A 24,347-nucleotide genomic window follows, 5' to 3' on the forward strand; every position below is an offset into this window, starting at 1 on the left:
TGGACCACATCCTGTCAATATGGTGAAGTGCACTGGCTGTGATGGACCACGCAGAAGCGCGGCCAAGAGGAGCAACCCCACGCCCAAGGAGTGGTGGCTGTGTGGGCGCAGGAAGGCCAAGAGGAGCTACTCCTTGTTCAAGGTCAGGAGGGGCGGCTGTGAGGAGATACACTCGTCCAAGGTAAGGAGCAGCAGCTGCACTTTGCTGGAGCAGCCATGAAGAGATACCCCACGTCCAAGGTAAGAGAAACCCAAGTAAGATGGTAGGTGTTGCGAGAGGGCATCAGAGGGCAGACACACTGAAACCACAAGCACAGAAAACTAGCCAATCTGATCACATGGACCACAGCCTTGTCTAACTCAATGAAACTAAGCCATGCCCTGTGGGGCCACCCAAGATGGGAGGGTCATGGTGGAGAGATCTGACAGAATGTGGTCCACTGGAGAAGGGAATGGCAAACCACTTCAGCCTGGAGTTACTCTGGTGTAATAGAGCATTGAACCAAGGGCCAGAACATCTCAGTTTCTAATTAGCAGTATGTCCTTAAGCTAATTAATAATACTTGATGAATCAGAGAATCCACTTCCTCATCTGTCTGCTCTGTCAACTTTATAGGATTGTTGGAAGATTAAATGAAATCAGTGTTTGAAGGTCTATTAAACTATAGGATACTCTAATAAAGGTAAGGATCCTTACTCGAAGTCCTCCATAGTTTGGCGCTACTCCTTTTCAAGTCTTATTTCCCAGGGTACTCCAATAGAAACCTTCTGTCCCATACCTGCTAGAGTATTCACTCATTTACTTGTTCATTCAATAAACATTTACTGAGTGCCCAGATGCTGAATTTATGGGTATGAATTAGCAACAATTCTTGACTTACAGAAATATACTGGCTGGAAGGAAGATAGACAAGAGGGTGTGTTAGCACACGATGAGCAGGGTAAGCTGAAGGTGCTGTCGAGTGCAGCTAGTTCGGGGAAGCTGAGCTGAGGAAGGGATCCAGGAAGGCTTCTTGGAGGAGGTGTTAGCTTAGTTAAGAATGCAAGTTCGCTGAGCAGATGGGGGAGGGGAGGCATTTATAAGCAGAGGAAATAGTATGAGCAGAGACACAGAAGTGTGAAACAACTCCTGGTTTGACAGAACTGGAGCATGGAATGCAAGGTTTTGCAGTGGAGTGGAGAGAGTCCAGTGATGCAGCTAGAATGGTAAGCAAGAGTCAGATTAGCAGGGTCCTTTTTGTCAAGTACTTTACCCTGAAGGCACCTGGGAACCTTTGGAAGATTTAACCCTTGGTATATAATCAGAGTTTATTGGACCCAATTTTATTTTTTTTAAGTGTCTATTTTGAACACTTCTAACTAGTTGTAAGGATTATTGTCTTTTAAGTACGGAATACAACTTATTGTGTCTTGCAATTACCATATGAGTCCTTTGAACCCTTTTATAAAGTTAAAATACAGTATGGTATCTTACTGATCTTATTTTTCTTATATAGACAATCTGTGACTTACGATGTTTAGACTTTATGATGATGATGTGAAAGCAATATGCATTCAGTATAAACCCTACTTCATATTTTGATCTTTTCCTGGGTTAATGACATGCTGTAGATACTCTCGTGATGCTGGGTAGCACAGCAGGCCACGGCTCCCAGTCAGCCACTCGATCATGAGGGTCGACAAACAAGACACTTACAACCCCTCTGTGCCCACACAGACAGTCTGCTTTTCACTTTCAGTACCATATTCAATAAATTACATGAGCTATTCCACACTTTATTATAAAACAGGCTTTGTGTTAGATGATTTTGCTCAACTGTTGGCTAATAACACTTGTTCTGAGCACTTTTAAGGTAGGCTATGCTATTTTTTTTTTTTGTAGGGTAGGTGTGTTAGTGCATTTTTTACTTTATATTTTCTACTAATGATGTGTTTATCAGGATGTAACCCCATCATAGGGCTTCTCAGGTGGCTCAGTGGTATAGTAGTGAGGAGATGCCTGCAGTGGACGAAATGCAGGTTTGATTACTAGGTCAGGAATATCCCCTGGAGGAGGGCATGGCAACCCACTCCAGTATTCTTGCCTGGGAAATCCCATGGACAGAGGAGCCTGGTGGGCTACACTCCATGGGGTCACAGAGAGTTGGACATGACTTAGAGATGACTAAATGGCAGCAGCAGCCCTGTCACAAGTTGAGGAAGATCTACATCTTGAAACATTTTGCTATTTCAATGTCTCAGGAATTATTTCATTATTCAGTTCAGTTCAGTTCAGTTGCTCAGTCATATCCAACTCTTTGCGACCCCATGAAATGCAGCACGCCAGGCCTCCCTGTCCATCACCAACTCCCAGAGTCCATCAAAACCCATGTCCATTGTGTCGGTGATGCCATCCAGCCATCTCATCCTCTGTCGTCCCCTTCTCCTCCTGCTCCCAATCCCTCCCAGCAACAGGGTCTTTTCCAATGAGTCAACTCTTTGCATGAGGTGGCCAAAGTATTGGAGCTTCAGCTTCAGCATCTGTCCTTCCAATGAACACCCAGGGCTGATCTCCTTTAGGATGTACTGGTTGGACCTCCTTGCAGTCCAAGGGACTCTCAAGAGTCTTCTCCAACACCACAGTTCAAAAGCATCAATTTTTTGTCACTCAGCTTTCTTTATAGTCCAACTCTCACATCCATACATGACCATTGGAAAACCATAGCCTTGACTAGACGGACCTTTGTTGGCAAAGTAATGTCTCTGCTTTTTAATATGCTGTCTATGTTGGTCATAACTTTCCTTCCAAGGAATAAGCGTCTTTTAATTTCATGGCTGCAATCACCATCCGCTCATCAATTATTCTCAACTATGGTGAAAAACTAGAGAATAATAAGAAAATAGTAGAAGTCTGGAATATCCCAGAGGGATAATGCAATTCTGGAATAAATCATCACCTTTATACCACTTTCAGTTTTTTACTGTGTTGCCCGAAATCATGCATCTTCTTCAAAAATGTATCAAGAAGTCTGAAAACACATCTTTGTGGGTTTTTAAAGGCTTTCATGAAACACAGTTGAAAATTCAGAAGTTTTACTTTTCTTCTAAGAGAAGAAAATTGACAGAGGATGATGTTTCCCAATTATTAGATAAGTCAGAAGATGAATCCAAAGAGACAGCAGCACTCCAGACTAATGGTGATGGCAGAATTGATCACATTAGTGAAATCTCAGACTGTGAGTCTACAGATGTCAATATCCTGGATGTCTTAGATACAGTTTTTCAAACTCAAGCATCTTTGAGGTAGCAGTGTATTTCCAAGGACAAAAAGGAAACATGATATTCCCAGCCAGCTACTCATTCAGTAGGAAGGACTTCATCAGGCAATATTTTGTTATATGAATGTGGACTACCCTGTTTTGCTAAAAGGACATATGACATTATTCTTTTATAATATTTCTGCATGGAAAGTTACTTGATATAATTCATAAGTGGAGACATGCTGAAAGCAGATGCATATTCAAAGGTAAATGGATGGAAAAAGATGATATGGAAATGAAAAATAAAACATCATTGAATCAGTCATTCTAATCAGTATTTAGGATTCTAAAAATGAAAATGTTTTACTATTGTGGAGTAAAGGTGGCCATCCTCTCTTCAGCAAAATTATGAGCCATCAAGTTTTCAAAAGTATAACATTTTGACATTTTACATGTATGAAGAAGAACCAGAAGCAATGACAAAGCAGAAGTTCTTAGAGAGATGTTTGAAATCTGGAATCAGTATTTACAAGATGATATGTTCCAGGTTTGTACATGACAGTTGCTGAGCAACATTAAAAGTATGTTGCCCATTTGGGGTTGATAGACCTTTAAAATCTGGAAAATATGGAACAAAAAATTGATTAATTTGCTTAAATTCCTATTAAGCTTGCTAATAAAATTGTTTTTCATTACCCCTTTATCCTTACTTCTGTTAATTATTTGTAAGATGACTTAAAATATAAAAGTATAAAAAAGTGTGTTGGATCTAGATGGTAAGTGGTTATAACTTTTTCCTGGTACACTGAGGGTTAAGTAGGAGAAACTAACCTGATTTAACTACCATCTAACCAGCGATGGTAGTTATATCAGGTTAGTTAAACCAGAGTTAGTTAAATCAGGGGTCTCCAACCTCTGGGTTCTAGTGCCTGATGATCTGAGGTGGAGCTGATGCAATAATTACAGAAATAAAGTGCACTTGAATCATCCCCAAACCATCCCTCTGCCCCAGTCTGTGAAAAATTGTCTTTCACAAAACTGGTTCCTGGTTCCGACAAGGTTGGGGACTGCTGAATTAAATGACACACATGGGGTTTAACTCAGATGCACCAATTTCCTCTTTCTGTGTTATATCTTTGAATAATCCTGAATTGCTTACAGTCCTGAGAACTGGGCAGCCATAATAAAAGAAAGAAAGTGAAAGTCGCTCAGTTGTGTCCAACTCTTTGTGACCCCATGGACCGAACAGGCCATGGAATTCTCCAGGCCAGAATACTGGAGTGCGTAGCCATTCCCTTCTCCAGGGGATCTTCCCAACCCAGGGATCAAACCCAGGTCTCCCACATTGCAGGTGCATTCTTTAGCAGCTGAGCCACAAGGGAAGCCCATAATAGCACTCTCTGAATGGACGAATTAGTCCTAAGACTTGCATTTGGGAGCTGAGCATGGCTGGTACTTCCCAATATTTTTATGCAACTGTGTTGTATACCTGTGGTTCATCTTCCAATATGGATGTAAGCCCCTTCAGAACATGGACAGTAGTGTCAATTTCTTTAGAATTCCCCTCTGTCTCTAGCATGTAGTAAATATATCCCCAGACTTTCCTGAATGGACAACAATAAACCCAAGCAGAAAACAAAATCAAGGGCTTCCTTGTGATAGAATGAATAGAGATTGGTTCAGCCAATATTCATTGAGCCCTAGCATTATGCCAGGCCCTGTGCTGGAGATTGGGGATGATATACTGGTTCCCATCCTCAAAGGGCTCTTGGTCTAGCAAATCAGAGAACCGAGGAAGAGGAAGGGAAATGCACGCTCCCTTGCTGTCTGGGGCATCGACATACACATGGGCTGAAAATCTCACAGCACTGTGTTCTGTTATGCCATGTGCTTTATACATAGCAGGCCTTTGGTTCAGAGTTCAAGGGTAATTGCATACTCAGTTTCCTAGCACTGCCAGTGTCAGGGTTGCTTCTTTGACTCCTATTTCTGGTCTTTCAGCTCTACCTCCTAACTACAGATGATGTCTTATGACATGCTTTTCACTCTCTGAGGTGTCAGTATTGCTAAAGATCTCCTAAAGGAGGGCCTAGAGCTCTGGCCTTGGACTCATCCTTGACCTAAAATGTGACCAGAAAACGAAGTGGCCCATAGAGAGGTAGAGATTTGAATAAATGCATGAATGAATGAACAGATGGAGTGGCAGTATTTCCAGGTATCTGGTCTATCTCTAGCTCAGAAATTTATTGGGATTTGGGTTCAAAAGTTCTAAGCCATAGAATAATATTCATCCATTGATATTTAGGCAAGCTATTGACCATTCAGTTCTGCTTTGCTTCAGGGCTCAAGTGGACAGAGAAGCAATAGCTGCAAACCTTGAGCACTGGCACCTCAGTCAGATAGACCTGGATTCAAATCTGTCATTTATTGTACAACCTTGGGTAGGTGTCTTTAACTTTTCTGGTCTGCCTCAGTTTCTACATCTGTAAAATGGGGTAATAATTGTACCCACCTTAGGGTAGCTGTGAGGATTAAATCCACGCGGTCACAAAGAGTCAGACATGACTGAGCGAGTGAACTGAACTGAGGATTAAATGAGATCATGTATATACAATACTTAGTATGTGATAACTGTACAAAGTAAGCTCTCAAATGAGAGTGCTCCTATTATTTCAGGCAGCCTAACCCCTGAACCATCCTCTGAGGGTCAGAGTGGCACAGTGACTTAGAGCTCCACTGGGGTTTTTGGCCAATTCTGGCAGTTTTCCTCTCCAGGTGTTCCCTCTGAGGCTGATGGAAGTTCCAGGCTCAGAACTAGGACAAGGGCGAGATTATGTTGTGCAGAGGCTCTGGGCTAGAGGCTGTTGTGCTGAGGGAGCCTGGGAGGAAAGCAGGGACAAGGCAGAGACATCGCTAGGGCCAGTGGGATTGAGGCATTCACATTCCTCTGGCTTTGACTCTTCATATGGAGCACCAGATGCCTGGCCAGAGGATGACAGGCCTCCTGCTCTGCCTCCTGTGTGCCATCTGCCATCTGCCTGGCATTTGAAATACACTTGGGGTTTTACTTAAGAATCCAAAGAAAGTATTTATTTTCATCAGAAATTCTTTCTTGTTATACATCCTTTCTTACTGAATATAAAAATAATAAAATTAGAAGTATGTAACACCGACAGATAATACCCATCCTTCCCATTTCCACTTTCCAGAGATAACCCCAGTTAAGATTGGTATATAGTCCCCAGAATGTTCTACCTACCAGTATTCAGGGCATCTGTGTTTTATGCAAGGAGTGTGTTCCCCAGGGCCCAGCATAATTCAGAAATTAGAATAATTTGAGACAAGTCTTGACAAAGGAAGGCCAGAAATATCAGCTAAAGTGGCGCCACCATGTGGCATCAGTGTAAATATGGCTTACAATTCGCCTGGCCTTCCAGTTCTGAAATTCTGTGATTGCTGATGGCACAATAATTTGGGGAGATTTGCATTATTTCAAATGTTGTACATAAACTGGGACTGAAATATTTTTATATCAAAACATTTCAATTTTTTATAAGCTAAATTTATTTAAAATGGGACTACACTATGTTGATTTTAAAATGTCATCATATTACAAAAGCTGTTCTAAAACTTGCTTTTTAAAATTCAGATAACAGTGTATTTTGGACACTCTCTCATGTCAGAAAATATGCTTTTACCTTTTTCTTTTTTAAGGGCTGTGGATTATTCTAATGCATTTAGCCAGTCCTCTATGTTATAACTGTTGTTATGGAGAATCCACAAAGTAGACATTTTATGTGTGCATGGATATTTAACTTCTATGCAGAGTACATCATGAGAAACGCTGGGCTGGAAGAAGCACAAGCTGGAATCAAGATTGCCGGGAGAAATATCAATAACCTCAGATATGCAGATGACACCACCCTTATGGCAGAAAGTGAAGAGGAACTAAAAATCCTCTTGATGAAAGTGAAAGTGGAGAGTGAAAAAGTTGGCTTAAAGCTCAACATTCAGAAAACGAAGATCATGGCATCTGGTCCCATCATTTCATTGAAAATAGATGGGGAAACAGTGGAAACAGTGTCAGACTTTATTTTTGGGGGGCTCCAAAATCACTGCAAATGGTCACTGCAGCCATGAAATTAAAAGACACTTACACTTTGGAAGGAAAGTTATGACCAACCTAGATAGCATATTCAAAAGCAGAGACATTACTTTGCCAACAAAGGTCCGTCTAGTCAAGCCTATGGTTTTTCCAGTGGTCATGTATGGATGTGAGAGTTGGACTGTGAAGAAAGCTGAGCGCCAGAGAATTGATGCTTTTGAACTGTGGTATTGGAGAAGACTCTTGAGAGTCCCTTGGACTGCAAGGAGATCCAACCAGTCCATTCTAAAGGAGATCAGTCCTGGGTGTTCATTGGAAGGACTGATGCTAAAGCTGAAACTCCAATACTTTGGCCAACTCATGTGAAGAGTTGACTCATTGGAAAAGACTCTGATGCTGGGAGGGATTGGGGGCAGGAGGAGAAGGGGACGACAGAGGATGAGATGGCTGGATAGCATCAGCGACTTGATGGACATGAGTTTGAGTGAACTCCGGGAGTTGGTGATGGACAGGGAGGCCTGGGGTGCTGCGATTCATGGGGTCGCAAAGAGTCGGACACGACTGAGTGACTGAACTGAACTGAACTGATAGTTGTTTCAGTCGTGTCCAACTCTTTGTGACCCTATGGACCGCCTGCCAGGCTAATCTGTCCATGGGATTCTCTAGGCAAGAATATTGTGGGTTTCCATACCTTCTTCCAGGGGATCTTCTCAACCCAGAGATCGAACCTGTGTCTCTCATGTCTCCTGCATTGGCAGGCAGGTTCTTTACCACTTGCACCACCTGGGTAATGGTGTATTCTAATGCATTTAACTAGTTCTCTATATTGATGGCTATTTCTTCCCAGGGGCAAGGTCTCCTCCCCCTGCTTTTTCTGTCATCAGATTTATCATCAGTACCAGGGACCTGGGCAAACCTAGGTACATAGTTCTTAGTGCCACAGAGAAGCAAACTTCTGCCTCTTGGAGACAACCAAGGTCTTGGCAGCCCTGACCAAGGGCCCCAGAAGTCCCTTGCCTTTTTCTCTTCCAAGTACACTTGGCCTTGACACTGAATTGGTCTGACCTGGTGTCACAGGGGGGATTCTCTGGAAGCAGATGCTGAAAGTTTGAGGTATAAGCTATTTATTAGGGACTTAATACCCATGAAGTGAAAGGAGAGAAGCAGGATTGGGCCGAGGCAGAAGTTGAATTGCGAGATAAGCCAGTCAAAGTGCTGGTCAATCTGATGGGGAAGTTCTGGAGCAAGGACTGTCCATCAGAGCTGTCCTGTGTAGGTCTGCAATGGTTTGGAGGTTTTACACCATTGCCTTATGCAGTCATTGGATGCGGTTGTCCCTGGATGGATGTGATCTCAGGTGAGGCCACAGTCTGTAGTTGAGGAGGTTGTCTGCTAACTTCATTCCTGGGAGCTAGGCAGTCAGTCCTTCTTTGAGGCAGGAGGTGAGCACTCTGCCTCTGTGACCAGCACATCTGGTCTTCTGTTTCCTCCCATGTGCATAGCGGGATCCTCTGGAAGCATGGCAGCCTCAGGGATTTTACATGCAAGGTCCAGCTAGGATTTTGGAGGTTTGCGAGCAGAAGGGGCTTGCTGCCATGTAACATAAGGGTGGCCAGGCAGAGTGGCAAACAGTTCTCTACTGTGTCACAGACACTAGGGACTCGCCTTGGCAGCAGGGTACCTATCCATGTGTGGTGTGAGGATGACTGTCCTTTTGTGCACATGTGTGAGTAGGCATGGGTATTATTTTCTACTGCATGAGTGTGAGGCAATGCGGTGGCACTCAAGGCATTCTACTTGACCAATTGTTCATAGGATTGCAGACAGATTATTAGGGTTAGTTTCTGTCACCAGTCCTCCCAGATTTGTTTCTTCTGCCAGTTGGGTGAATATGCCCTCTCTATTGCCTTGTGACCTTGTTTGCCATTTGGCCCTGTTTTGAAAACAAGACATTAAGAAACTGTCGGGTAGGTTCTTCTTCCTCGGTTCTTGTCTCATTGCAGCAAAGAACTGAAATGACAGACCAGTGTTCAGCTCAAACAGGCAAGATTTATTGGGCAAGCAGCAAGCAGTACACTGTCCAGGCATGAGAGTGGACAAACCCCTGAAAGAGTGGCCCTGTCCCAGTTTGGCTTTCCTCTTTTATATCCCGTTGTTTCTTCCCTTGAGCAGGTCCCTATGCAAAATAGGGGATTGTACCAGCATTCGTCTGATTGGTTATGCCCAGGACCAATCAGGGAATGGGGTGTGTTTTCCTGCCTGAGGGTCTTACTCTGGTCTGTGGCATCCTCTTTTTTTTTTCTAGTTGCTACTTCCTCTGAACATCATTTTGGACTCTGTTTCCCTATTCCAACTACCTAACAAAAGCATATTCTCAGGTTCTGTCTACAACATTAATAAGCCTTTCTCATACTGAATTTGAACAATACTTGGTGTTGAATAAAAATTATTCACAACCTAAAAGTTGAGAGTTATGTTTTATTCTACTGAAATTTTTAGGACTTTGTATCTGGGAGGTAGCATCTCAAGTAACCCTTGGAGAGAACTCTCTCCTCAGAGAGAACTGTTCTGAGGAGGCAAGGTGGGAAGCCAGAATATATAGGAGTTTTACAATAAAGAGCAGATAGTCTGAACATCAAAATATGATTGTTAATTAAAGAAAATTAGATATCCCAAGTTAAGGAATTTAGCACTTTTTCATATACTGGAAGATGCAAGAGTCTGGGCTCACTGACATCATTCCTTTGATATGCATCTCTGCTATCTGGAGCCTGTATCCTGTCTTTTCACATCCTGAATTTCTTTGGGGCTCACCATAGGGAGTGGCTGCAGTCTGTTGCCTGCTAGATGGCAGGGGTTCTTTCCTTCCTGGGTTCCCTCAGGGCTCAGCAGCTCACCATCTGTGGTGGCTGCAATCTCTGATGACTATGACATCCTTAGTTTACTGATAGGGCAGGAAATATTCCATTTCTCCACTAGCCAGACTCCCTAGAGCAGACAGATCTCTGAAGATGTGGCCGGGGTACCTGCATTTGAACAATTTCCCAAGGTGATCCTGATGAACAGCCAAAAGAATTGACCATTGGGTGGCACTTGTTGCTCTAAGTGTTCCCTCAGTTCTTCTTGTGTGAGTTTTATTTCTCCAGTCAGATTGTTTGCTCCAGGAGGAATATTACATGTTCTAATGTTCTGAGCTGGTGGATACATAGTAGGGGCTTATTTTGCTATGAGTTACTGTTTGTGTGTCTGTCTGTGTGTTTGCACACTTTCCTGCAAGCCCTGGTGGGAAGACCAGAAATGAAAGAGAGAGTGTGTTGTATGTGTGTATGCATTGGAGAGGAGAATCAACTATAGCAATGATTACTTTTGACTGCCTTTGGTATGTATGAAACCTCACAACTTTTCCATGTAGTTTGAAATTTCAAAATATATTAATATCATAACTTAAAGCAAATCAAAGCAATTACAATAAGAATATGCTTTTTCAAATTGTAATTTTGATGTTTCTCATGCCTCCAAAATGCCAGAACTATAATAAAGTATCACTAATTCACTCAAAATGTGGGGGTTGTGGAGGAGTGAAAAATCTAATTTGATTAATATAGGAATTCATTTTTTCTACCTTATGATAACTCAGACTACTGTTAATATTTCATCTACAGCACCTCCCAATTTTTTAAAATGAGTAGATAAAAATTATATTTAATTGATAATTATGTTTCAAAACTGAATTTGCCAAATTTCTAAAATACAGTTCATTTTCTTAGACAGGTTAAATATATCCTAAGACTTATTAGCTGTATGGTCTCAGGCAAGTTGCTCTATTTCTCTGAGACCTTAGTTTTCGTCTGTAAAATGGGAAAGATAATAATACCTAATCTACAGACTGACTATATAAATTAAATTCAGTAATGCATGTGAAACAGTTAATAAAATACCTGTTATATAATCACTGGTCAGTATATACTAAATGCTATTATTTATAATAATAATGTTGTTGATGTTGATGACGATGATGTCTGTGTCCTTATTTACAACCCAATCTGTGAAACCTGGAGCAAGTCACCTTCCCTTTCTGAGCCCCAGTATCCTTGCCCATAAAATAGGGATAATAAAACCTGTTACAAAGGATGATTATAGGGGTAAAATGAAATGTGTGTTGAGAGTGCTTTCTAAACTGGAGCTCATGAAGACCCACATCCTACTGTTTATTTGCTCAATAAATCCTTCTTCCAAAAGAGCAACAACATGTACTCTATTACAGTTTAGGTCAAGTCAATATAGATTTTGAATGAGTAAAAGGTTTATATGAAAGAAGAGAGAGAATTTTCAGAATGCTCAGTAGGAACATTATTGTGGAGTACTTGTTCTGTGAGCTCTAAACGTCTGCTCTTAAGCTAATAAAGATAACTTATCTCAGTTGTTGAGTAAGTACTCTAACAGAGAGGAAGGAGATAAGCTGTGACCTTCAAATTTGACAAGGTCACTCCCTGGGAAAGAGAATGCTTTTCCTCATCAGGAGACTAGCCTCTTGTCTTGGATGAACTTGGTCTGGGCGACCAGCAGGATTTGTCTGCAGTCATTCAACATGAAGAAAACCTCTATGGGAACCCTCAGACAGCCCCTAAAAGCCTGTGAATACAGATCCTCCCAGTTTTCTTTTAGCATTTTGGGGTTCATAAAGTTTCCTGTGGGGAAATGAATGCAACATTTGAAAGGGTAAGTGACTGATTGGCAGCAATATTTGTCCAAAGATAAAATGTCAGGCAATTTGTGCTTCAGAAGACATTTAGATCTATAGATCAGCCCGGGACATGTGCAGTCAAGTTGGTTCAATTTCATTATTTATTCATTTAATAATTATTCCTGGGAAAGCCTCTTTTAAACAAAATGCTCACAGAATGGAGTTTTTTGGCTAACTGCAGGCTGACCATATATACCTGTAACCATGAAAATGTAACTGTTACAGCTGATTTTCAGATTAGAATCTTAAAAGCCTTAAGGAAGAAGATCTCTGTACATTTAAAAAATAATCTTTTAAAGCTACAAATTAGTATTCCTTATATTTTTCTCCATTCCTAGAGAAACCTTAAGTTTTTAAAAACCCATGGCAAATAGGAAAAAAAAGGTAACAATTGCACAAATTCCCTGACTTACAACTTGAATACATACACGCCTTAAATATTTTTGTTTACAGAGAAGAACAAAATCTGACTATGGTGTTGGATTTGTTTCTTTTACCTTAACCTTTGCTTCTGGTTGCTTTTGTTCACTAAAAGGATACTGTCCACACATAATGGTCTACATCAGGGACCCCTGCCCCTCTGCCTGAATGTTAAACTGAAGTGCCTTTGTTCAGGGTACTATTCTGACCTTGTCCATCTGTGAAATGGCTGCAAAAAGAAGAAGTTAACATAGTATCCCTACACCACCCTAGACTGACTATTCCAGGAGTTATTTGCAAGGTTACTTTACTTTTTTACTTATTTGCTTTTTTACTTTACTTCCTCACCTCCTCCTTCTCTGTGTTCTATAAAAGAAACTGGCATCCAGAACCCCATAAGGTGGTTTTTTTGAGACACTAATCTGCCTCTTTTTGATCTGCTGGCTTTCCAAATACACTCCCTATTCCTTGCTTCAACACCTCTTTTCCCGACTTACTGGCCTGTCATGTAGTGAGCAGAGTGAGCTTGGCTTCGGTAACACTTTCATAGTTTTCTGGAAATTGTTTTTTTAAAAGTGGGATTTAATTTACAAAAGAAAACACCACAATGCATACTGTAGATATGGTTTGTCGATATTTTGCACTCTGGAAGGTTGGGGTTTGCATGTCCATGGTTCTTTCTGAGTGCTTCTGGTCTGTGTTCCCTTAAGAGCAAAAATGAGAAAATTTGTCAAGGGGACTCTGACTTTTTTGGTTGGCTTTTGCTGGTTGTCTCCTCACATTTTGTTTAGGATAAAATGAGATTCAAAAATGATCCATACCTGGAGGCTTTGACACAGGATAAAATTCCGAGCTTTGTGGCTTATTATGTCTGTAATCAGGGTCCGTGATTACAGCTTTCCAAGTGATTTGCTCACACTTTTTGCTTTTGTCTGAAACCTTCAGTCAGGCAGCTTTTAGCATGAGGCACTTCACTTGTTTCTGTCTTCTCCAGAGCGTTGGTTATCTATTTTGGCAACGTTTACTCTAAAAACAGATACTATTTCAGGGAACTTCTTATTATCATAGATTTTGCTCTTTAAGCATCTACTTAGTGAAAAGCATTGTACACAGCCTTTTGGAATGAGAGAAAGGACGGTTACTACCACCCCTTGGTTTGGCCTCTCATCCATCCTCACGGCCTGGTTAGTGCCCAGGGCTCACTGATGTCTGCGTCTCCTCTTCTTCCTAAGCATAGAACCACATGCCCTTCCCTGCCCTCCTGCTCTAGATTGGACTGTGTTACAGTTGTCGCCACTGAAATGTGTCCTGAAATGATGAGCGCCACTTGTATTCGTCCATTCACTGTCTCTTCAAAATCTGCCTGCTGGATGAATAGGAGCTGGTGGAGGGCTCAGTGGCCCTAAAAGATGCCACATAGTGGAAAGAGCCCACATATCTGAATAACTGCCTGGAGCAGAGCCCTCCTCTCACCCTACCCCACGATTTATATGAGACCCTACAATCCACGTCACTCATGTTTATTTCTCAGCATTGAAACAAATCGTTAAACCATTTTGTGTTAAGCCACAGAGATTTCTTTTTTTAAATTTTATTTTATTTTTAATTTTACTTAAAAATTGACTGCTCTTTCTGCTTCATGTAGTTCTAGAAGTTTTATGCCGTATTTTACCACTCAGATGGTAGTGGTGGTTTATTCTTAGTTGTGTCCGACTCTTTGTGACCTCATGGACTGTAGCCCTCCAGGCTGCTCTGTCCATGGGATTTCCTAGGCAAGAATACTGGAGTGGGTTGCCATTCTCTTCTCCAGGGGATCTTCCCCACCAAGGGATCTTCCCCATCTAGGAGACCCCAACCTGGGTCTCCTGTATTGCAAGCAGATTCTTTACCACTGAGCCATCAGGGAAGCCCCTGCCAATCAGATCCCTCCTATTTATCTGTAGGAGAGTTCTTTTATAGTCATCCTACCTTTACTAATAAACTTCAGACTTGCTTTTCCTTATTGGACCTGGGATGAGTACCTGACTCTTCAGGCCCAGCAATATCCTCACTGGTTTGTGACCCCACAGCCTTGCATGCAAACTGGGGCCATCAAATTCCTTCCTTTATGAAGAGCCTCGATCAGAAGCAAATATAGTAGATATGAATCTCAGTCGGTTACTGAACTTGGGTCTGCTCACCCATGTGCACTAAAGACAATCTACTGACACCAGGTTATGGAGAAGGAAAGTGCAGGGTTTATTTCAAGGAGTTCAGGGCAACGACTTCTCAAAACACCAGAATGCCCCCACGGGTTTCAGGGGAGCATTTTAAAAGGCCAGGTGAGGAAGGGGAGTTGCAGGGTTTGTGATCAGCTTGTGCACAATTCTCTGATTGGCTGATGGTGCAGTAACAGGGCTCTGTCACAGGGATAACACTGTCAAACTTCAAGCTCCATCCGGTAGGCCTGGGGTGTATATGCTTGTGATCATCAGGTAGTTAATTTCTTCCCTTTGGTGGAGGTTTTAGCATCTGTAAAACAACTCAGCAAATGGCCATCAAATACTATTGTCTAGGTACTCAGAGAGGAGCTAAAGCAGAGGACATGGGGAGGGGTCTGTCTTGGGAAGGCCCCATAGGGTCCTGCTCAGTTACAAGTCCATATTACTTACATGTGCTGGAAATAGAACATTTTTTTTTCTCTCTCTTTTTGTTTTCAGCTTCCATTGAGCCAGTGGGCAGAAAATTAATTTCAGTCTTTTTATCTTTAAGCAATCTCAGTCAGTTCAGGGTTTCCTTAGTGAATTTAGAGTACCAACTCCCTCCCTGCCTCCAGCTATAGATGACATCTATGTTTGAGGTGTTTCTTCTTTCCACTGTGGTATACATCCACTGTTGAATTCTTCTTGTTCTGATAGCTAAGTCCCTCCAACTTCAGCTCTCTCTCTCAGCTACTTCTGGATACATAGGAAACATCTGCTTGCACTTCACACCACCCTGGAGAAGTCCCACGAGGCTGTCTCAAGCACGTTTGTGTAAATTCATCACACAACCATCACCACTGCCCCTTTTACATGTTGGTGAGGATTAACTCTGCAGGGCTTGCCACTTCTCTGGGATCCACCCAGGAAGTTAGGCACAGGCCCTGTTTACTTTTTTTTTTTTTTTAATATTTATTTATTTGGCTGTGGCAGGTATTAGGGTCTTAGCTGTGGCACACAGGATCCTGTTTACTTTTGAGCCCCCAAATCTGTCTGTTGGGTTCTATGGTTATCCCCAAGAAATTGGCTCAGGCTGGTAGGGCACAGGGATTCCTATTAGCATATAATTCTTGTGCTTCTCATCTGATTCATCCTCTCAGTGGCCCAGGGAGTTCTCTAGTATGGGTGGGAGGGATGAGAAAAGCAAAAGAATAACAGGAAATTGGGATGGGAACCACTATGGTTAATATATCAATATCATTCTGCTTTCACAAAGAAAGAATCTGGCATTTGGTCACATGACAAAAAGAATCAGACCTGAAGAGGAGAACTGAGTTGGGTGAGTGGCAGAATGGCCAGCAATTGCACATCAAGTCCTTCTTGTATTTAAAATCTCAGATTTTTAAAAAATTTATTTATTTTTAATTGAAGGATAATTGCTTTACAATATTGTGTTGGTTTCTGCCATACATCAGCATGAATCAGCCATAGGTATACATATGTCCTCCCCCATGAACCTCCCTCCCACCTCCCACCCCTTCCCACCGTCTAGGTTGTTATGGAGCCCCAGTTTGAGTTCCCTGAGTCATACAGCAAATTCCCATTGGCTATCTATTTTACATATGGTAGTGTATATGCTTCCCTTCTACTTTATCCATTCATCCCACCCTCTACTTCCTCCCCCGCCCCGAGCCCATGTCCATAAGTCTGTTCTCTATGTCTGCATCTCCATCGCTCTGCAAACAGGTTCATTAGTACCATCTTTCGAGATTCTATACATATGCATTAATATACGATATTTGTTTTTTTCTTTCTGAATTACTTCACTCTGTATAATAGGCTCTAGGTTGATCCACCTCATTAGAACTGACTCACATGCATTCCTTTTTATGGCTGAGTAGTACTTTTGCCTGGAAAATCCCGTGGATGGAGGAGCCTGGTGGGTTGCAGTCCATGGGGTCGCTAGAGTCGGACACGACTGGGCGACGTCACTTTCACTTTTCACTTTCATACATTGGAGAAGGAAATGGCAACCCACTCCAGTGTTCTTGCCTGGAAAATCCCAGGGATGGGGAGCCTGGTGGGCTGCCGTCTCTGGGGTCACACAGAGTTGGACACGACTGAAGCGACTTAGCAGCAGCAGCAGCAGCAGTAATTCTATTGCATATATGTACCATGGCTTCTTTACCCATTCATCTGTTGATGGACATCTAGATTGCTTCCATGTCCTAGCTTTTGTAAATAGTGCTGCAATGAACATTGGGTTATATGTGTCTTTTTCAATTTTGCTATCTTCAAGATATATCCTTAGTAGTGGGATTGATGGGTCATATGGTAATTTTATTCCTAGTGTTTTAAGGAATCTCCATACTGTCTGCCATAGTGTCTGCATCAGTTTACATTCTCACCAACAGTACAAGAGGGTTTCCTTTTCTCTACACTTTCTCCAGCATTTATTGTTTGTGGATTTTTTTTTTTTGATGATGGCCATTCTGATCAGTGTGAGGTGATATCTGATTGTAATTTTGATTCACATTTTTCTAATAATAAGCAATGTTGAGAATCTTTTCGCATGTTTATTAGCCATCTGTAAATCTTCTTTGGGGAAATATCTGTTTAGATCTTTTGCCCACTTTTTGATTGGGTTGTTTGTTTTTCTGGTATTGAGTCGTATGAGCTGCTTGTATATTTTGGAAATTAATCCTTTGTCAGTTGTTTCATTTGCCATTATTATCTACCATTCTGAGGGTTGTCTTGTTTATAGTTTCCTTGTTTATATCTTCCTTTGCTGTGCAAAAGCTTTTAAGTTTAATTAGGTCCCACTTGTTTATTTTTGTTTTTATTTCCATTCTCTGGAGGTGGGTAATAGAGGAACTTGCTGTGATTTATGTCATAGTGGTCTGCCTATGTTTCCCTCTAAGAGTTTTATAGTTTCTGGTCTTATATTTAGGTTTTTAATCAGTTTTGAGTTTATCTTTGTGTATGGTGTTAGAAAGTGTTCTAATTTCATTCTTTTACATGTAGCTGTCCAGTTCTCCCAGCACCAATTATTGAAGAGACAATCTTTTCCCCATTGTATATTCTTGCCTTCTTTGTCAAAGATAAGGTGCCCATAGGTGCGTGAGTTTATCTCTGGGCTTTCTATCTTGTTCCATTGGTCTATATATCTGTTTTTTGCCAGTACCATACTGTCTTGATGACTAACTTTGTAGTATAGTCTGAAGTCATGAAGGTTGATTCCTCCAGCTCCATTCTTTTTTCTCAAAATTGCTTTGGCTATTCATATCGTTTCCATACAAACTGTGAAATTTTTTGTTCTAGATCTGTGAAAAATGCCATTGGTAATTTGATAGGGATAGCATTGAATCTGTAGATTGCATTTGGTAGGATAATAATTTTCACAATATTGATTCTTTCAGCCAAGGGGCATGTAATATATCTCCATCTGTTTATGTCATCTTTGATTTCTTCCCTCTAAGATCAGGAATAAGACAAGAGTGCCCACTCTTACCACTGTTATTCAACATAGTTTTGAAAGTCCTAGTGACAGCAATCAGAGAAGAAAAAGAAATAAAATGAATCCAGATTGGAAAAGAAGATGTCAAACTCTGTTTGTAGATGACATGGTACTATACATAGAAAACCCTAAAGATACTATCACAAAATTACTAGAGCTAATCAGTGAATTTAGTAAGGCCACAGGATATAAAATCAATATGCAGAAATCACTTGCATTCCTATGCACTAATAATGAAAAATCAGAAAGAGAATTTAAGGAATCAATCCCATTTACCATTGCAACAGAAAGAATAAAATACCTAGGAATAAACCTACCTAAGGAGACAAAGGAGCTATATACAGAAAATTATAAGACACTGATGAAAGAAATCAAATCTCAGATTTAAAGGCTCATATCATAGGTCAGGTCCACTTAGATAATCTCCTCATTTTAGGATCAACTGATTTGGAACTGTAATTATATCTTCAAAATCTCTTTAAGCAGCATCTAGGTTTGTGTGTGAGCAACTGAGAGAAGATATATGCACACCAGAGGGTCATCTCAAAATTCTGCCTGGTATACTGCCTTATGCTTTATATGGGAAGTCTTGTCTTCACAGTTCAGTTCAGTTCATTCGCTCAGTTGTGTCCAACTCTTTGTGACCCCATGAACTGCAGCGCACCAGGCCTCCCTGTCCATCACCAACTCCCGGAGTTCACTCAAACTCAGGTCCATCGAGTCAGTGATGCCATCCAGACATCTCATCCTCTGTCTTCCCCTTCTCCTCCTGCCCCCAATCCCTCCCAGCATCAGGGTCTTTTCCAATGAGTCAACTCTTCGCATGAGGTAGCCAAAGTATTGGAGTTTCAGCTTTAGCATCAGTCCTTCCAAAGAAATCCCAGGGCTGATCTCCTTCAGAATGGATTGGTTGGATCTCCTTGCAGTCCAAGGGACTCTCAAGAGTCTTCTCCAACACCACAGTTCAAAAGCATCAATTCTTTGGCACTCAGCTTTCTTCATAGTCCAACTTTCACATCCATACATGACCAGTGGAAAAACCATAGCCTTGACTAGACGGACCTTTTTGTCTTCACATATATTATTAAATGGGCAGCATGGTATTATGACCACTTAAATACATATGAGGAACTTGGAGCAATAGAAAACAGTTGATAATAGAGAAGGAATTAAAACCCCCTTTCATTCAATGCTTTGTCTTTTAATGCCATACCCATCTTTGTTTTAAAAAATTTATAATCCAATTTGGATATAATAGAAATGAAGAGCAATCACAATCTAATGTAAGTAGATTTGCTCCAATGTAATGAGACTTACATTGTATTCAATGTATTCTAACCCATTTGTATAAATGTTTACATTAAGGAAGGATTAATCATATTGTAATACTGGCTTATAGCAGAGCCCTTAAAATTGTACCCATTATCACTCCTACATGCTTAGTGAATAATGATGATAACTAGTATTTAGTAATGTTTTACCATGTTTCATCCATGTTTTATTTATTTTTTTGTGCCCGCTATCAAAGAAAATTTTATTTACTGTAATAAAAGCTTGTAAGCATGAAAATGATTTAAGAAAGTCACTAAAATTAGAGTTAAAATTGACTTTCACCTATAAAAATTTTCATATTTGCTGGATTTTCAGGAGCATCCTTTTGTGAAAAGGGAGATGTCCCTATAGGAGATGTAGGTGTTGGGGTATGTGTGTATGTCTGTGATTATATGTACAAAAAATGGAACAGTTTCTGATCTGTATGCAAATGTAGACCATATCTATGGTATTTCTTTGTAGTTGCACTGGCAAACTGGAAGTCATATTGACAGAGTGGAACCAGGGACAGAGAAGCTATGGAGCAGGATGTGTGTGTGAACCTGTGTGTGTCAGAGCCACACAGAAAATGTCTAAAAATAGTGAGAATAAAAACTGCAGAGTGAGAGAGCAAAATGGAGAGAGCACTTGAGTTTCTGGTTGCACTGGGTGCTAATTCCCCTTTGCTTAACTCTGATGGGAAAGCTAGTTTTTTCATACCTAGCCCACCTTCCGCCTCTGCTTCTAGCCCTGACAGCTCAGTCATGTGAGGGAGAGTAGCTTGAGAGGGAAGTATTTCTATGCTTCTGAGAATTCTGTTTACCTGTTTCCTCTCTCTCAGACAGGCCATATCTGGTTCCCCACTATGAACAGAGTTGTTGGCTGTAAGGGAACATATTTTAGTTTCCTGTGTTTCCCTCAAAAAGTAGTAACATGTACTGATTAAGGTTTTTTTAAAAAGTAATTTTTATTGGAGTATAGTTGCTTTACAACATTGTGTTCATTTCTACTATACAGCAAAGTGAATCAGCTACGTGTGTGTGTGTGTGTGTGTGTCCCCTCATTTTTTGGATTTCTTTCCCATTTAGGTCACCACAGAGTATTGAGTAGAGTTCCCTAAGCTATAAGTAGGTTCTCATTAGTTATCTATTTTACACATAATAGTATATACATGTCAATCACAACCTCCCAGATCATCCCATTCCCCTTCTCCTCCTTGGTGTCCATACATTTGTTCTCCACGTCTGGGTCTGCATTTCTGTTTTGCAAATAAAATCATCTATCTATGAGTTTTTCTTTTTGTCACTAATAGCAATTTGATCATGGGTGGTTGGGAAGAAGGCTTTGTGTTTGGGGTAACTGAAATGTATCTGGGGGAACATTTTCAAGGAATTTAGTGAAAAGGAGGAGAAAGGACTGAAGGATCTCTGAGAAAAGCAGAGAATGTCAGAATTACTGATGTCTGTTTTGTTACTGGGGCTAAAAGATCTGGCTATCTGCCCTACCAAGGCAGAAATGTGGGCTTTGGAGATGATATCAAGAGTGGGACTCCACCCCTGAGAAGGAATTGGGTGCTGGGTAATCTCTTAAGATGTTAACTTTAGAGGGAGAAATTACTTCTTTATATTATTTGATAAAAAGACAGTAGTTTTAACACACTGATTTTTTTATTTTGACACATATCAGTTGGCCAGGCCAGAAATCTACCATGCTACTAATTCACAGCATTTTCTTCCTGAGACCAAATAGACTGGAAAATAAAACCTTCTTCCTTTTTATATACAAATACACAGAAAACCCCCCAAACCCTCACATACACAAACACAATTTTAGACAAGTCCAATAATATCTCTTCTTTTGGTCTTGGCATTAGAGACTGAGTGGTTAAATATGTCAATTTTGGAGTTGGATAGAACTGAATTTTATTTCTGTTCCATAAACGAACAGCTAAGTCATCACTGGCAAATCATTTTGCCTTTCTGGCCTCAGTCTTTTCAACCATGAAATGCGGGGATAATAATAATACTTGTCTTACAAGATTATAGGGAAGGGAAGCCTCGTGCTCTGTCATATCCAACTCTTTGCGACCCCATGGACTGTAACCTGCCAGGCTCCTCTGTCCATGTGATTTCCCAGGCAGGAATACTGGAGTGGGTTGCCATTCCCTTCTCCAGGGGATCTTCCCAACCTAGGGACTGAATCTGCGTCTCCTGCATTGGCATAAAGATTCTTTCTCACTGAGCCACCTGGGAAGCCCCCTGAACATAATAAAGTGTTCAATAAATGTCACCTGTTCTTCCTATTATAAACAACCAGTTAAGGAATGTGATGTGTATTGCTACTGTAAAACCAAGAAGACCCCTTTGCTTTCAAGAGTCTCGCGGCCTCTGCCTTTCCTTATTAAATGCTTTGCCAGTGAAAAGGGAGAATGTCTTTTCACATCTAATGTTCCAAGCAGCCTCACTGAGTTCTACAGGACACTGAGCAAGTTAGGGAAATGATATAGAGCATGCAGGTCTGTGTGCTTGGATCTTGCATCTTGGACTGAGAAAAGGCTGTTATTTCCACCAAGGAAGCAGTATCACAAAATGGGTATGATTAGGGGAAAAAAATCCCAGCAGTTTGGGCCATACAAAAGAGCATTTGTTTTCAACTGGATTAAGGGAGGATATTGAAGATAGATATTTAACAAGGAACATAGTGAAAATGGTTGTGTGTGTGCACTAAGTTTCTTCAGTCGTGTCCAACTCTTTGTGATGCTATGGACTGTAGCCCACCAGGCTCTTTTTTCCATGGGATTCCCCAGGTAAGAATACTGGAGTGGGTTGCCATTTCCTACTCCAGGGGATCTTCTTGATCCAAGGATTGAACCTGCATCTCTTATGTCTCCTGCACTGGTAGGTGGGTTCTTTACCACTGGCACCACCTGGGAAGCCCCTGCAAATAGTCATGGACCTTTGTAAATGGTTATAATAGTAGTAGTGAACTCTTATGAAGGTTGTTGTGAGGATTAAATGAGATAATACATGTAAAATGCTTAGCATAGTATCTGGCACACAAGCAAATGCTCAATAGCTATTAGCTATAATAATTACAAGCTCTGTTTCTACTCCTTGGGGATTCTGACTCAGATTTGAAGGAGGGACCTAGGGATATGAGAACCCCATGAACAATATGAAAAGGCAAAAAGATACGACACTGAAAGATGAACTCCTCAGGTCGGTAGGTTCCTAATATGCTACTGGAGAAGAGTGGAGAAATAAATCCAGAAAGAATGAAGAGGCTGAGCCAAAGCGAAAACAACACCCAGCTTTGGATATGACTGTTGACAGAAGTCCAAAGCTGTAAAGAATGATACTGCATAGGAACCTGGAATGTTAGGTTCATGAATCAAGGTCAACTGGAAGTGGTCAAACAGGAGATGGTAAGAGTGAACATCGACATTTTAGGAATCAGCCAACTAAAATGGACTGAAATGGATGAATTTAACTCAGATGACCATTATACCTGCCACTGTGGGGAAGAATCCCTTAGAAGAAATGGAGTAGCCCTTATAGTCAACAAAAGAGTCTGAAATGCAGTACTTGGGTGCAATCTTAAAAATGATAGAATGATCTCTGTTTGCAAGGCAAACTATTCAATATCACAGTAATCCAAGTCTATGCCCCCACCAGTAATTCTGAAGAAGCTGAAGTTTAATGGTTCTATGAAGACCTACAAGACCTTCTAGAACTAACACCCAAAAAAGATGTCCTTTTCATTATAGGGGACTGGGATGCAAAAGAGATATCAAGAGATACCTGTAGTAACAGGCAAGTTTGGCCTTGGAATATGAAATGAAGCAGGGCAAAGGCTAACAGAATTTTGTCGAGAACGTGCTGGTCATAGCAAACACCTTCTTCTAACAACACAAGAGATGACTCTATACGTGGACGTCACCAAATGATTAATACCAAAACCAGATTGATTATATTCTTTGCAGCCGAAGATGGAGAAGCTCTATACAGTCAGCAAAAACAAGACTAGGAGCTGACTGTGGCTCAGATCATGAACTTCTGATTGCCAAATTCAGACTTAAATTGAAGAAAGTAGGGAAAACCACTAGACCATTCAGGTATGACCTAAATGAAATTCCTTAACGATTATACAGTGGAAGTGACAAATAGATTCAAGGGATTAGATTTGATAGACAGAGTGCCTGAAGAACTACAGATGGAGCTTTGTGATATTGTACAGGATGTGGTGATCAAGACCATTCCCAAGAAAAAGAAATGCAAAAAGGCAAAATGGTTGTCTGAGGAGGCCTTTCTCTTCTCCAGCTGAGAAAAGAAGAGAAATGAAAGGCAAAGGAGAAAAGGAAAGGTATACATATCTGAATGCAGAGTTCCAAAGAATAGCTAGGAGAGATAAGAAAGCCTTCCTCAGTGATCAATGCAAAGAAATAGAGGAAAACAATAGAATGGGAAAGACTAGAGATCTCTTCAAGAAAAATTAGAGATACCAAAGGAACATTTCACACAAAGATGGACACAATAAAGGACAGAAATGGTATGAACCTAATAGAAGCAGAAGATATTAAGAAGAGGTGATAAGAATACACAGAAGTACTATACAAAGAATATCTTCATGACCCAGATAACCACAATGGTGTGATCACTCACCTAGAACCTGACATCCTGGAATGTGAAGTCAAGTGGGCCTTAGGAAGCATCACTATGAACAAAGCTAGTGGAGTTGATAGAATTGCAGCTGAGCTATTTTAAATTCTAAAAGATGATGCTGTGAAATTGCTGCAGGGAGTGGAAGCTCATTGAGAATCCAATTCAGATGG

General features: G+C 41.0%; 1 long non-coding RNA gene across 5 annotated transcripts in view; it reads left to right on the forward strand.

Annotated features, from left to right (window-relative positions):
• LOC139181316 (uncharacterized) overlaps window positions 1-24,347 on the forward strand; it is a 135,143-nt gene that overhangs the window by 96,147 nt on the left and 14,649 nt on the right. For all 5 annotated transcript variants that reach the window (XR_011565308.1, XR_011565310.1, XR_011565307.1 and 2 more), the window contains one exon: window positions 1-24,347. This exon is cut by the window's right edge. This is a non-coding gene — a long non-coding RNA (uncharacterized lncRNA).

Source organism: Bos indicus, chromosome X, assembly GCF_029378745.1.
Source record: "Bos indicus isolate NIAB-ARS_2022 breed Sahiwal x Tharparkar chromosome X, NIAB-ARS_B.indTharparkar_mat_pri_1.0, whole genome shotgun sequence".
Classification (NCBI taxonomy): domain Eukaryota; kingdom Metazoa; phylum Chordata; class Mammalia; order Artiodactyla; family Bovidae; genus Bos; species Bos indicus.